We start from the raw sequence: 15382 nt of genomic DNA, 5'->3' as shown, positions 1-15382 counted from the left end.
CCAGCCTTGTGAAGTCAGCTGATGCCTTTACGTCCTGTAGGAAATGTTGCAGCTCAGGACTGAGCCCTAAGGAATGAACTATAGGCATGATTAAGAGCGCGTCTTGAAGGAAAATGACAAACGACATAGAAACCATGACTGCAGGTCTCATTTCTTGGTATATTTCGTGAATTCACATGGTTTGCTCAGCAATTTTCTTAGTTTAGAAATATTTTACAAAATCAGAGGATAGACGTTACACCTTCTGCCGCACAATCTAGCTATGCTGTATTCATGACACGTTTTGTGCTCTAATATTGTTCTTTTCAACATTCAAATAATAATTAGAGCTGGAGGTCAAGTAATGTCAAGCCAAAGTGGGCACTCTGTAAAGCAGAAGTGTCCGTTTTCCAAAAGATATGAATGCACCTTGTCAGCCCGTCATTTAAGGTAATTTAAGTTAAATGCACACGATTTTTTAATGTGATGATGTGATGCAAATGTATCAATCCTATGTGATTATGTAAACAATAGCCATAATAATAATAACAATAACAATAATAATAACAATAATAATAATAATAATAATAATAATAATAATAATAATAATAATAATAATAATAATAACAACAATAAATTACTATACTATAACATATTGCCACCAATGAATACACCAGTGTCCCCTGACAATTTTTTTGTCATTATGACCAAAAACAGATAACTGTGAAATGTGAAATTTTATATGTAGTTTCTTGATATCATGTAGACTAAAGTAGAGCAAAGCCTTAATGAACCTGAGTGGAAATCTGACTTGCAAAGAGCAGTCAATAGTAGCCTAGTTAATAAAACAGCCAATGAAATGGCAGTCTATACAATGCATTGGTATATACAGCACCTACTGTTTGTTATGAAGCCTATTTATTATTTAGATTACTGCTATACATATGAACGTTACTCTGCACTTTCCTGCTTTACTCACTTCTGGTTAGATACTAAACTGCATTTCACTTTCTCGGTGCTCATACTGCACTGACAATAAACTCAAATCTAATCTTGAACACTTCACACATGAGAAATTACTTTTTCTTTGGGGCCAGTTGTAGCATATCTTAAAATCTCACAGTCACACATCAGAAGCTTGGTAGGATGTTGGGTCAATGACAATATCGATCCAGCTGTGACATTTTCTATTAATAAAATAACTAAACACTCCTCTGGTGCTACATGCTGTAGTCCTGGGTATACTTGAGATGATCCGATAGGGTCATTGACGACTGTCGCTGGATCAATGCTGTCGGCCGTGGAGCTGTGAACTCGGAGTTCCGTGGTGTCCCTGAAGGCGTCGGCTCTCGGGATGTGTTGTACCCTCCCTGCCCCCGCTGCCGCTGCCTGCTGCCCAGGCTGGCTGCCGGGGCTCGGGATGACGCCACCTCTCGCTCCGCCCCGGCGCAAACTCGCTCTTTGCGTTCATTTCATTCCTCTTCTCATTCCGAGCATTCTTCGCATCTCTGTCAGTGCGCGAAGCGATTCACCTACACCTTCCTGGCTGGCCCAGAAACACCAGAATAACTTGACATAGTGTTAAAAATACCCCGTAACAACCCCTTACCAAAAGAAAGGGACATTTTTATATGAGATATCAATAACGAGGTAAGTTTCAATGGTAGTTGCAGGTATCCAAACTGGTTGTAGACTTCTGTTCGTGGGGGTTAGTTGACGTCTTTGAATATACTGGACAATTGATTAAAAATGTTGGTTTATATGGGTGTTTATTATTTATCCCACGGCGTGAAGTAACGTTGGGTCGCCTGTTTTCCATCGCTGAGATAGATGGCCGATTCTGGTCGCTGTTGTAACAGGGTGCTCACTTTGAACACTCACTGTTGTAGCCTATGGCTTTGACATAGCAGCGAAAATCTTTGACATTTTTCACATTTTTTGAAAAGAAGCCCGATCATACGCCCCTATAAAAGCCTCGGATGCTGGTTTGTCCTGTGTTAGATCCTCAGAAAGTCCCAGCGGGTTTCGGGCTGAACTAAAAAACACACTGCACGAATAACCATTTTTTGGACAAGATGACGGTTGAAAACGTTGCTGTTTTCCTCTCCGTAGTTGGCTCAGCCGGGACTTGTTGGAGATTTCACCGGAGAATTTTCGGACCACCTCGACGGAAACAGTGGGGAGACTTGTTGCTTCAGCACGTTTGGCGGTGCCTTTTTTTATTCGTCATCGAAGTTTTGTGTAAGTAAATGTTTTTCTGTGTGTGTTGCTCTCCATGTTGTTAGTGTAACTCTAAGGAAACTGAACCGCAGGGGAAGGCTAGCCAAACTCCTCCACTGTTTTATGTTGCAAGGTGGGCTAAAGCTCCTCCGTGTCCCTCCCTGACTAACTTCACGTCCCCAAACTACCAATTTAACAAAAACAATGCAGTAAATCGCACTTTTTGTAGGTTCTTGTGTAACTTTGGGGGTTTTAAATAATATTTAAAGGGTCTAACGTGACCCTGTCTAGGCTAAGTCTTTGGTTGTCGAAAGCTAGCTTAAAATGTGATGTTATGGGGCTTTTATTTGGGGTCTCCTTCATTGTTTTCCTTTCTCTACTTTGGGAAATGCCTGCTCAGCTAAAACTCAACTCCCCCTCAACTGTTAGGCCAGCTGTGTGTTTGTGTGTGTGTCACAAAGTTTTACTCATTACCATGATTTCATCCCCATAACTTTTTCTGGACTCTGGGAAAATTACACAGGCTATTATGCAAAGGGAGGGATGGAAATATGGCCAAAAGCTTTCATTTAGCAACGGTGAAATTAGCTTAAAAGTGGGTGTACCAAACACTGAAAGATCTCCCCTTTGGTTAGTCTTCTCTTTTTCACCCTGTGAGCTTTAAAAACGATCAGATTTGGTTTGCTTTTGAGCCAACAGCCACAGTTTGAGAGGCTCAGATATGCTGCTATGTTTCAGTCAAGGAGTGTTTGTACTTAATGCATATGTAAATCCTGAAGTAACCTCATTCATTCTCTTGAGAGCTCTTCAGTTGTGCTTTTTTTTTTAAATTAAATCTCAGTCAGCTGTCTCATCAAACAGACATCTCCTTGCTTTCATATGTGATGTGAAAGCTGCTGTTTTGTATTGTGATAAGCGAACAGAAGAAGTAACACCACTGAGCAATGGGGAGAAAAAGGAGAGGTTTAAAAGGAGGTCCAACAAAATCCACTTTCTGTCTCTTCGACCACTACAAGTTTTTGGCGGGGCGCCTACAGCCTCCCTCCTCTTTTTGTGTTTAATATGAAAGCAGCTGGTTATGGCGCGTGCACAACTTCTCTGCTCTTCATTAGTCAAAATATGCTGTTGTTGCAGTTAGCTGCTGTTTAACATTTCATGTAACCATGTAGAAAATAAAGAGCGAGAAAAGACATGGAAGAGACACAGTTTTCATTAAATTAACGTGAAAGGATTGTTATCATTTCCAGGAAACGGTTTGAATGCAGTCAGGCATAACCCCAGACAAGTCACAGTGTAAATCTCTTTGCTTGGAAGAAAAAAAAAAATTAGGGGTAGAAATAGATGCTTTGTTTTCAGCTTATGCAACCAGTGGACCTGTTGGATGGAAGCCTGCATAGCATTTGTGCAAGAATAGGATGTTGTCTTTGTTTGACCGCATGAGACTTTACCTCTGAAACTAGGAGTTTCCAAACTCTCTGCTTTCTGACAGAGCATAACACAGTGCATTACGCTTGTAGTTTGTGAAAGAGACTTGTTCACAGCTATGATGGCACTGAGCCTATGTCTTTCTGCGTATTATGATTCGTCTGTTTTTAGGTTATTTAGAATTAGTCATTACTAACACATTGTGGTCGTTTGCACAGACTTAGAAAGTTTAAAATTATGTCATCGTATTGTGATCGACACAAGTGAAATTATAGCACATGCTGATAAATATCTGATGAGAAAGGGTTGTGCTGTTGTGGATACGTTGCCTCAAGGGTGATACAGGGGATGTGTATAAACAGTGTAGTCTATCTGTTGTGAAGTGTGGACAGAATAATGTGCTTTTGAGAAGCCCAGAATGGACTGTGTGACTTCGTAGAGAGAGACTCTTCTTTTCTTCAGTTGTCCAAACTGGATGTTATTCAAGGGTTATCCACTCTCAGAAAGCCATATTTTGGCTAAACATTTGTCAAATCCCTTTGCTCCCTTTGCTCAGGAAATGTGGCAAATATACATTTTTGCTTTCGTTTTTGCAAAGCAGACTTTACTTTCCCCTATCAGCCACGGCATCTTGTGAGCCTGGCATCATGTGTATAGACATAACAGCCTCCTTACCATGTACAACATTTTCAAGCATTCATGTTTTTTAAAGCTGGTGCTTTGTTTGTGCAGTGATACAGAATTTTGTGCACACAATAATCAATATGACCACATTTACGCATGACATTTGAAGACACACTGACCAGATGTGCCATTTAGCATAGTGGAGGAGTAAGGCCTGAAACCTGGACTGACCAGGACACGCCGAGACTCTCAGTGTGCTAAAATCTCAGAATGAAGAAGGAATCCACATTGTTTCTTCAGCTACTCATATTATCATCATTAGCTTGAATTTTGGAATAACCTCAAATGGTTCCTGACAGTTTTGATTAATAGCACATTAAGAGGTACAGTCTGTGTCTGAGAGTCTCATAAGTGACTGCTGGAGAGAAGCACCAGTGTAGTCTGTGCCCCATGCAACAGGTGCCGTACAGCAGTGATGCGTTTATTTTGTCAGGGTGACACCTCGTTTAAAATATGGCATATCAATTCCACAAGTAGTGCTTCAAAGATAGGCCATTTTCACACCCTGTTCTGATGTAATCACATCAAATCATACATTTGGGTTTAATGTTGAGGGTACAGAGCAGCACGATGGAGCAGCAGGTAGTGCGCATGCCTCACAGTAAGAAGTTCGCCAGTTCGATCCCCGGGTCGTGCAGTGCCTTTCTGTATGAAGTTTGCATGTTCTTCCTGTGCATGTATGGGTTCTCTCGGGGTACCCTGGCTTCCTCCCACAGACCGAAAACATGCTCATTAGGTTAATTGGTGACTCTGAAATTGTCTTTAGGTGTGAGTGTGAGCGTGAATGGTTGTGTGTCTGTGTATGTTGCCGTGCGATTGGCTGGCGACCGGTTCATGCCGCCTCTCGCCCATTGACAGCTGGGATAGGCTCCAGCCCCCCCGCAACCCCGAAAAGGGATAGTTGGGTATAGACGGTGGATGGTTTAGGGTACATGTGAATATCCTTTTTATGCAGAAGTCTTAGAATAGAAATTGGTTAAACAGATAAATGAAAGTTATCAGTGAACTTGACATTGCACTAGAATGCAATTATAACTTTTAGCAGTCACTTGTGTTTGTCCACATGGATGGCGAGATATGTTCTGCAGGTTCAAAAGGAATAAATGTCTTTGTCTCTATCTTGACTTTTGTTTTGTGGGTTGCACCTTTGTTAAAACGGATTAGTTGTCAGGTCTTTGACAGCTGTGTTTCATAGTTTGGTTGATAATATTTTATCTGTGCTATCAAACGTGAAAAGCTTTGGTCGTTCTCAGTTTTTACATTGTTTTTGCCCAACTGAATTTAGCTGTACGTGCAATAAGGCATGTTTTCTATTTGGAGTGAGGGCCTGTGAAATTCCTCATGGGAATGTGAACACATTACGTGTCCCACATTATAATCCAAATGATAATACACAATATTATTTTTGTTCTGAAAATCATGGGCTCGAAAAAGATCTGTGATCTGTAATTGAATCTGGACACAGAGTCATTAATTGTGTAATTAGATGTGATGTGTGGCAGGGGTAGAATCACATCAAAACATCAGTGTTCTCCCTGGTCAAAGCACGCTTTAAAAAGAGGACACTCCTGCAGGCTTCCAGACTGTGTGTGCCCTGAGGTAAACCCTGGTCTAGAAAGGGAATTTTAGAGTATGCACTGCTGCTCAGCAGTTTGAGCAGGGCCCACTGAGGCCAGTGGAGAGTGCCACCAAAAAGGAAAAGCTGGCTCAAAGCCACTGACGTCATCTAAGTAAATCTGCCTCAGTACTGCAGCCATAAAATGACTGCCAGCTACTGAATGCACTTTGGCCCTGTCAGCCACCTTAGTAAGTGCAACACATTTTTTTTTTCTTGTGAATACATATGGAAGACAGGCTGTGTTTAAGTCTACTGCTATTTTGCTCAAGTAGCCGCAGACTTTTCTGTTCATTCAAAAGTCATGTTTGAACCTTACCAATTTTACACAAAGCTCAAAGTGATGGAGCTGCTCTGACCCTTTGAAGTCACACCACTTTAATATTACAGTCTCATAAATTTTACCATATGGAAATGTCAGTTGTGTGTGCTGGGAAAAAAAGGCATTTAGACCGCATAATGCCATAACCGCTGATTACTGACGGCTAATACCTCAGAAGTTATTTAGATGCTGGAACATGTACTTTTTCTTCCTATTCTTATTTGAACAAAAAGACAAATAAATGAGTTTCCTCATGGTCACACACAGATGAAAAGCAATATGCAGCCCATGAATCATTAGATGAGTCAGTTTCTGAAACCACTATAAACATTTTGAGTTCTTAACCACAATGAAAGCAGGAAATCTCAGCTTCAACAACTTCCTTTCTCAGTGCTGGCCATAGTAGCGGTAGTGGTGTTCAGCTTCCCACTAGTGAAAGGAAACCCATGGAACAAAGGCACACAGTCACTTCATTTACTGAAACTGTGTATAATTTGTGGCTTGTATTCAAATGTTGGTTATTCAGTCTCTCTGGCACCGTATTCCCCAGTCGTTGCTTGTAATAAATTCCCACAAGACCTTTCATCAATGGTCGCTGTGTTGTTATCATGGCTGACACAGATCAGGCAGGCTCTCTCTGCCCTGAAGGTGCCCTGGATTCAGTGGAGGCACAGATATACTGGAGGGTAAGCTCACAACATTAATATGCAGGCCGTGCCCAGTAAATTAGTTTGGAATCTGATCCAGGACACAGCAATGCAGAGCTCTATTGTCCAAACTGTTTTTTACCTCCTCTGTTTGGTCCGTTTAATAGTGGAGCTGGAACAACTATTCACTCAAATTGATTAAAATCCATTTTAAACATAGTTAGCAACGAATTTCATCATAGATTAGCTGGGGCTACCTTATGATGCCTGGCACACACTGTAGCAACGTCTCCTAAGGTGGGGCAGTAAACCAGCCAATGCCACACCTTGTGTAGCTCACGTGATGAATTACAGGAAATGACGGTGTCTGTTTTGTCTCAGGGGTGAGCATTTGAAAAATGGCTGAGGCAGAGGCTAACTATACAGCAGAGAAACACACAATGACGGGTTTTAGATTTAATTTAATTTTTTTTGGGTTTCCGGTACAGCTATTTTAAAGCTAACCCTTGATAAAGCGAACAGTCCCTGTTATGATGTTAGCTATTTTAAAGCTAACGCTCGTTAAGGCTGACTTCTTATATATAGCTATTTTAAAGCTAACACTTGACAAAGTTAACTTCCCTAATATAATTTAATTTCGTCACAACAGAAACTTGAGCAGTATTAGTCAAATATATGTTCGTTACATTTCCTTTGTATTCTCAGTGCATGGCTGCATCCCCAGTGTCCATTTATTTAACTTGTCTGTACTTGCTTTGTCAAGTTGTTTGAAAGGTACAATGCTGGAAATCATAAAATGTAGCTTTTTTCTTTTTATCAGATTAATAATCGATTAATGAAAGTAATAATCCACAGTTTAATAGATTATCAAAATAGGCAATAGTTGCAGCCCTATTTAATAGACCCAAATAGTAGACGTTTTCAGTTGGGAGTCTTCTTGGTTTATAATTGCATCATCCACATGGGTTAGCTGTGCTGTCAGAAAACAATATCTTTTACTACCTCCCCACCCCCCTTTTTTTTAGAGCATATGTAAGCTTTCAAATTAAAAGACAAGTTGGTGATATTCTATACAAAAGCATGAAAAGATCAAAACCAGAGAAGTGTTAGTTCTGGCCATGCTTGCAAATATATATGCTCATTCATTTTCTAAAACAGCTCTAGTGCTCTTGCGAGTATTTAAGCTGGCAGAATGGCGTATGTACTGGACAACATCAAAATTTACCGTGCAGAGGTTCGTACAGTAGTAATAGAGGAATATCTCACCCAGTGCAATAGTGTGGCTCATTGATGTGTTTTTTAACAAGTTTTCTAACAACAGTGGAGAATAAGCTAAATCAGGCTGTGGCGTCACACGAAACACAAGTTATTTCTATCAATTTCAGTCTTTAAAGAGGATTTGTTGACATTAAGAACGATATAGAATATTGGCAAACTTATTCTTTAAAAGCTGTGTGGAACTGCAGTTTCAAGCTTGCAAATGTTCAGGTATGTTATAAATCAAGGTGATTGGCTTTTCAACCAGTTCTTGCTTACCCATCAACAAATATTTTAGAAAACATGCATTAAATTCAGTGTTCAGTGTTAGCTGCACTGAATACCTCACATAGTGTCTTAGTATATTGTCGAACTTAATAACTACCTGTCGCACAAAAAATATCAGTCTTGGATTCTTATATCTCATTACCCACTGAATGCCCCAAAACTTCCAATTACAGTGGGCCAAGATAAATTTACTGTTTTTGTTTGCTTTTTATTAAGCACAGTGATCTCAAAATTGATTTTTCTTTCTCTCTTGTTTTCTTTCTTCTTTTTTTTTTTTTTTTTTGATGGTCCAGAAGAAGTCATAAAAATAATAAAGTCATTGTTACTCTTGCGGGATCTTTGTTTCCTCTCATCTGTGTGTTCTGCTCCCACACAGAGCGCCTTCGTCTTCACGCGGCTGTTGAACCAGATGAAAGAGGATTGGCTAAATATCTTTCTTTCTTTCCATTTTGCTGTGTTAAATGAAATATTTTTGATTTAGCTTGACTTTGGCTTACAATTTTGTGATCATGCCAATAGCCTGGTGTAGTGTAGTGTAAGGCATCTTTAAGACGAGTAAGTCACAGGTTTTTGACTGTGTCTTGCGTAACTGACTTGATAATCATTCAATGCTGACACAGAAAGTATCCAAGTATTTTGTGTATTTTATGTAACTATACATGGCCAAAAAGGTGAAAATGCAAAAACAATTTAAATTTAGTTAAATTTAATTTAAATTGTTTCAGCACAGAATTGTCTCTCTGCTTGTAGACAACATTTATTTATTTTTTCTTTATTTCCTTAGAATTTAATGTTCAGTTATTAAAAACATTACATTAGCTTATATTCTTAAAAAGTTTAGATAGTCCCCTTAGGAAGATTTTTGCTATAAAAATGGCAGATTTTTGTCCACTCGACCGGTAAATGACAAAAAAAAATCCTGCTCAGCTTCCTCGAGCTACGCAGTCTGTTGGTATATGAACAATGAATGCCTTTACCTGGTGGGTAGCATATTTCCATTGCTCATGATGATATCTCAAAAATATTTGTGTCTAAATATATTCTTCATGTGCCCACAATCAGAAAGTCAGATTATACATATTTGCTCTTAAGAACAGCAACAAAAAAAAATCACATTTGATTTTTGTCAATATCACCTGGCTGCACAGAACCTCTTAGGAGGTTTTTTTATTTATGACAGATGAATCCGGTGTAAACAGGAGTAGCCAAGAGAAAAAAAGAATGAAAGGAAAAGGTGGATGCGGAGAAACAGGAAAGGAAGAAGTATACGTGGGGACAAATGATGGTTGGAGAAGAAGAAGAAGAAAAAGAGATGAAAGTCAGCGTGAATTGGCAAAGCCAAATGCAAATGGTGGCCTTCATGCTCATCACCGTGATTTGTTTTTTCATGCCCATCCGCACGCGTCCTGAATAAGCCAGCGGCCAGCCCTCGGCCTGCTCTGCTCTCATAACTGTCAGGAGATCCTTTATCTGACGGACCTTTATTTACAGCTTTAATTTCCTGAGCTTTATGTGTTCCACTCACACTCCACACCACTGTGACATGCCGTCTGGAATGCACTGCAAATTTTTGATAGGCAAATGTCTTCTGAGCTTTCATTACATTTCATGTTTGAATGGGAAATTGTATTTTTTTTATATGTTTTAGTATTACTGGCAGGACAGGGATGCATCCTCAGAAGGAGAATTTTTTTGTCTCTTAGATTCATAGTCAATTTTCCCTCTGTTGTTCAGAGGGGCAGACCTTTAGCTATGCCTCTTTTCTGGCTGCCGACGTATCTGATGTTGTCCAGGTCATGTTGTTGCTCCCTGTTTCTCAGTCTGAGGCAGGTAGAGAGGGCTGCTTTGACAGAACCTGTAAATCAATCCTATTCTCTGGCAAACAAAGATTGATCCCACAGTGGCCTGATGGTTGCTGGGTGGTGGGATCCAGGCCTCAGATATGAGTGGGATGATATCAGACAGATTCACGGCACCTAAGCCTGCTGGTTCAAAGAGGCATGAAATAAACACAAGGCCATTGCCAATAACAGAGGCAGCATAAGTAAGCTTTCTGGGCTCTCCAGCGGACCTTCGGAAATTGGTATTGAAAACCTTGTTTATTCATTCATCTGTACTCCACATCTGTAGATTTATTCATGAAACCTAAAGGAAAATCCAATACAGAATCAATAGTTTTGTTCTCACATTCTTTTGTGGTTTAGTGACACACTCAAATCTGTTTAGTATGTTTTTTGAGATGATTGGGGTAGTTAAACTTTCCCCTGCTATTCACCCCATTTTCTTTTCTAAAATGAAATTGCAGTATTTTAAATGCATGCTCCAAGTTTTATTTTTTATTTTAACTGCTAAGACTTATATTCATTGCTGCACCTGTTGATTTTGATGTATTTTAAACAGTGGATTCATACCTGAGCTGTATTTTGAGTGGTAAAGCTCTGTAAATAAATTAAATTCAAAGAGTATTTCCATAGATTTTTGGTTAATTGCGTGTTGCCTGTAACTGCACCTCAAGGTCCCCAAAGACCTGCTGACAAAGACTGCATTCCATAAACATGCGTTTCACAAGGTAATTAATTTGTTTTAATGACAAAAAACTAAACGGAATTTCAGTATCACCTGTCATTGTAAATGTTCATAGTAGGTTACGTGTTGCTCAAAATGGAATACTTTTGACATCGCTGTTACAATTATGCAAAGGCCAGGATGTCTTTACAACATGCTGAAAATGTTGAGTTTTGAAATCACATGGTAATTATAGTTTTGCACACTGTGGCCTCTACTGTGGGCCATTATGGGGTGCACAAAAGTCATTCACAGAATCATTATTGCACCCTCTGAGATAACGGCACAAAAGAACTCCACATGGAAAATTACATTTGAGACCTCTCATCTGCTATTTCATTACCTTGCTCTGTCTGATGGGTGAAATGGGTTCTCTTAATTTAAGGAGCTGGATTCCAGCTTGGTGAGTGGTTTATGCAATCTCACAGTAAGTGTAATTTCCCATAATGCCATGTCACAGCTACTAGTCTGCTTAGCTACCATGTTCACTTATTGCTTTGCAGGCCATCTCCACCCTGCATCTCACAAATAAGACCATTTCTATGGTGTGCTCTCTACAAAGACAGAAGTATGTAATTATCTGTAAGACACAACTGTTTTGATGGGTGACATTCATACCTTCTTTTGATGGACATAATTAGTCCACAGATGCTGCGGCACTGAGAGACTGACTTCGATGACAACTCTGCCAGGTCATTCACATGCTGCACGCAGCAAAAGCATCCGATTGATGTCGCCTGATGCATAGAAAGGATGGGGATGTCTTTCATCCTGTATTATTTCATCTTTGTTTGCATGAGAGCAAGTCAACAAACCCCATTTGACATTAGAGGATACAAATAAAGTATCAGTTTAATAGTTCAATATATAGGTTGATTTTTCAGTTTCCTGATACTGAATGAATGAATGAAAAAGGGTAATAATTCCACAGATCAACCAAACCATAAAATATTTTGGACCAACAAATAAGAGCTGGTTCTGCAGCACAAAACAGGCTGTCAGTTCATAATGAAGGAATACCATTATTTTGAACATCATCCAGTGTTACCACATGCAGCTTCACATAACCTTTTGCAAGAAGCCATGAAGTTCTCATGACGCTGCTAATAATTTATAATCATGTAATATTTGTTAACAAGTAATTCTTGAATCTGTCAATAAATTATTTATGGTTGGAAAAATGTTGCATTAGTCTGCACCCATGTTTTATTCATGTTCATATAAATGATTAGTTTGCACATTTTCCAAACATCTGCTATTTGCAGCCACCGAGCTTAAGTTGAATGACATTTTTCAGCCCAAACAGCTTTCTGAATTTGTTGAAAATGTAGTCTCAAAGTGTTTTAGAAAGGATCTGTATGAAGAAGCGTGATTCCCTGAAAGCGAATTTTTTTAATTCACAAGTCGGCCATATTAGAATGCAAGATAGAAACAGGTCAAATCAACCAGTTTGTTTGGAAAAAAGTACGCAAAACGTACTTTTGAAACATTTGAGGCTTTGTGCTGCTTAGATAAAATTGGAAGGACCAGCTTGCAAATGTAGTTTTTGAAGAAAATGTATCTCGGTGTGAATGTGCATGAAGCCTATGGCAGGAGCTCTGGATGACTGGAGAGAATAGGAAGATGCAGCATTCTGTGTAACACAGCGTGGTGGTTTCAGGCTACAGTGATTGTTTTAGAACCTCTGTGCGGCTTGTAGGCCTAACTTTTATTGCTTCACTTGTGAGTGAGACTTACTTTCCTGGAAATCTTGAATCCCCTGAGGTCTAAAGGATTGTTGCCATGTATTGACACCCTAACAGGAGCACTTGAACCACTGCCCCCAACCATGTCAGATTATTATACACATTGGGAAATTATATGATGATACACAAATCTAACAATTGTTGCTGTAAGAGGAGTAGGATCGAAGTTAAAAGTCAGTTCATTCAGCGTTGTGCTGTTGTGTTATCTGTTTCGGTTGACTTGTTTCATTTCCCACAGATAATGATCAGCATCCTGAAGACACATTTGATCTCATATTAGAGAAAAAGCCCTCTGGAGAAACATTGTTTATGGGGTCATTTTGTAGAAAAGACATATTAATGTTTATCTGAGCTGACTGATTTGAGACATGCTCAGTGATCTAGTAACTTCAAGATCTTGGCTTTTTGTTTCTCTTCCCTCTCTGGAATATCTATAACACATCTGCCTGTAGGATCAGGACAAATAATTGCTAGGGAAATATATTGGCTTGTGCTCTTGAATGAACCAAAACCACAGTGTTTCCATTATAATTTAGGGGAGAGCATTCGTCAACAATAGTTTGATATAGGACTACAATGAATGATTATTTTAACTATTGATTAATCTGCCTATTATTTGATTACTAATTGTCAATCCGCTAATTGATTCATTATTCCAGCTCTAAATTGATTATGTGATTACGCAAGTGTCTTTTTGTCAGGTAGGATAGTAAGTAGAGTTCAGGTTTAACAATTAATTGCATGTTACTGTAACTATTCATTTCCTGGTGTGGTCAGAGCCAAGGACCCGCAGAGGAGGGAAACATCAGTGTGTAAGACTCAATCTGTTGTGATGGACAGAGCCACAAAGTCACTAAAGACTGCTCAACATGTCACTTTATCAGTTCATTGTACACAACAGCGCTCACAGGAAAAACACATGTTTTTCATAAGAGGTTTAGAAGGACACACAAAAAATGTTAGTCAACTTATGGATAAAAGACCTCTTGATTGATCGTTCATCTGAAATATTTGTTTTTATTTGGTATGTTTTGATAAAGTTATGAGCGAGTTTGTGCTTTTAAAATGTTACAAAGAATGTTTCAGTGGACTAGATATTAGAAAGCTTTATTGAAACATACTAACATCAACTGGAGAGAAATATATCTTTACGAAGTCATGGAATTTTTTAACAGTACTTCAGCTTTTACAAATTCGTCTGTAATTCAGTGTTTGGACTTGATGAGGAGAGAAACAAATATTTTCTTCACAACTCCATCTCGCTATGAAAATGAAAGCTGGGAGTGATTACGAGCACAGTTCATCATTTGGTTGGGATGAGAGGAGCACATCTAGAAAGAGTCCCAGGCTTTTAGTGGTTGAAATGGGAATTTTTTTTTCCCCCTCCCTCATCAGTTTGTGAGTTCGTTCTGCAGTGTCAGCAGTCAGCACACAAAAACGGAATTCAGTAAAAGCTCTCTCTGCTCTCTGGGAGTTTTTTTTTCCCCCAACAGCTTGCTCCCATCCCCCCTTTCCCCCTCATGAACTGACATGCTGGAAGAAACATATGCTACGATTCCCACTTCCTGACAGCTTGTGCTGCTTGAATAGGATCTTGCTCAGGGAGGAAGCAGTTGTCTGGAAAAAGGGGAGAGATTAAGAAAAGAGAGAAATGCCAGTGAATTATTAGTAAAGGAAGTAAAACATAAAAGTATTTTTCATCATGAATTAAGGTAAAGACGTGAACAGTTTGATAGCTGACGCAAACTAAGACTATATATTGGATGTCGAGTCTGTTTCTGTGTTTGGCCTTGAGTTTGACTGTAGGAAAAAAAATGACAGTAACATTCAGTAAACATGTTAAGGAATGTTTGCATGTAACCAAAACAGAGGACAGTGTCGCTTTGTGTGGTGAACTCACCGAACACATTGACCTCCATCAGCCACAGGACTGCCATGCACTCAGAAACGGCTCATATCCTATTGTGTTTAGGTAAAAAAATAACAGTGGCAGGTGGCACAGTGTGAATGAAGCAGTATAAGCTAAGACATGCAGCTGAATTCAGTCTATTATATACAGCCTGTTGGAGAATTTCCTTTTTGGCTGGTGGTCAGCTGAGAAGTACTCCAACTCATGGATGTCTCATCCACTTGTTGCTTTGCCAATTCCCTCGGGGAGCTGGTCAGAGAGCCTGTCTAGCAGAAGACGGGCCTTCCTTGTACTCCTCCATGCTTTTTTGTTCAGCTCTAACATTCACTCACCTGTAGACATTATTTATCTACCTCTAATTAAGATGTTTTGTCTTGCATGCTTTGAGTTTACCAGTTAGCTTGAACTGTTTTCTTTTTTCTTGCATGGCCACATGCAAGGTGTTAACCTGTGTATCAGCATTTGAAAGACAGCCCATTTAACAAATAGATGAGGACTGGCAAGTTCTTAGAAAAACTTTCTTTCTGATAGCACTTACTCCCTTGTAAAGTCCAATTTATAGTTTCTACATCTGTGTGGCATCAAAGGTCCCCAAAAGCCTGCTTGCTCTCAGAATGTATTATTGTGTGGAGTGTATGCGCATGCTGACAAAAGTGCATGAACACTCACTTATACACGTACCGAATGGAGTATAAGCAGAACCCTGTGCATGTCTATTGTCCACCC

At 39.4% G+C, this 15382-nt stretch overlaps 1 protein-coding gene across 6 annotated transcripts in view; it reads left to right on the top strand.

The window, feature by feature from the left end:
* The first annotated feature begins 1465 nt into the window (after positions 1-1465).
* Positions 1466-15382, top strand: part of tead1b (TEA domain family member 1b) — a 49209-nt gene continuing 35292 nt past the window's right edge. For all 6 annotated transcript variants that reach the window (XM_070958723.1, XM_070958705.1, XM_070958714.1 and 3 more), the window contains exons 1-2: positions 1466-1629; positions 2092-2220. The gene's annotated coding sequence lies outside the window, so the exon portion shown is untranslated. The remainder of the gene's footprint in view (positions 1630-2091; positions 2221-15382) is intronic.

The sequence above is a fragment of the Chaetodon trifascialis genome, chromosome 1, assembly GCF_039877785.1.
Source record: "Chaetodon trifascialis isolate fChaTrf1 chromosome 1, fChaTrf1.hap1, whole genome shotgun sequence".
Lineage (NCBI taxonomy): Eukaryota > Metazoa > Chordata > Actinopteri > Chaetodontiformes > Chaetodontidae > Chaetodon > Chaetodon trifascialis.
This window is presented reverse-complemented; position numbering and strand designations above follow the sequence as displayed.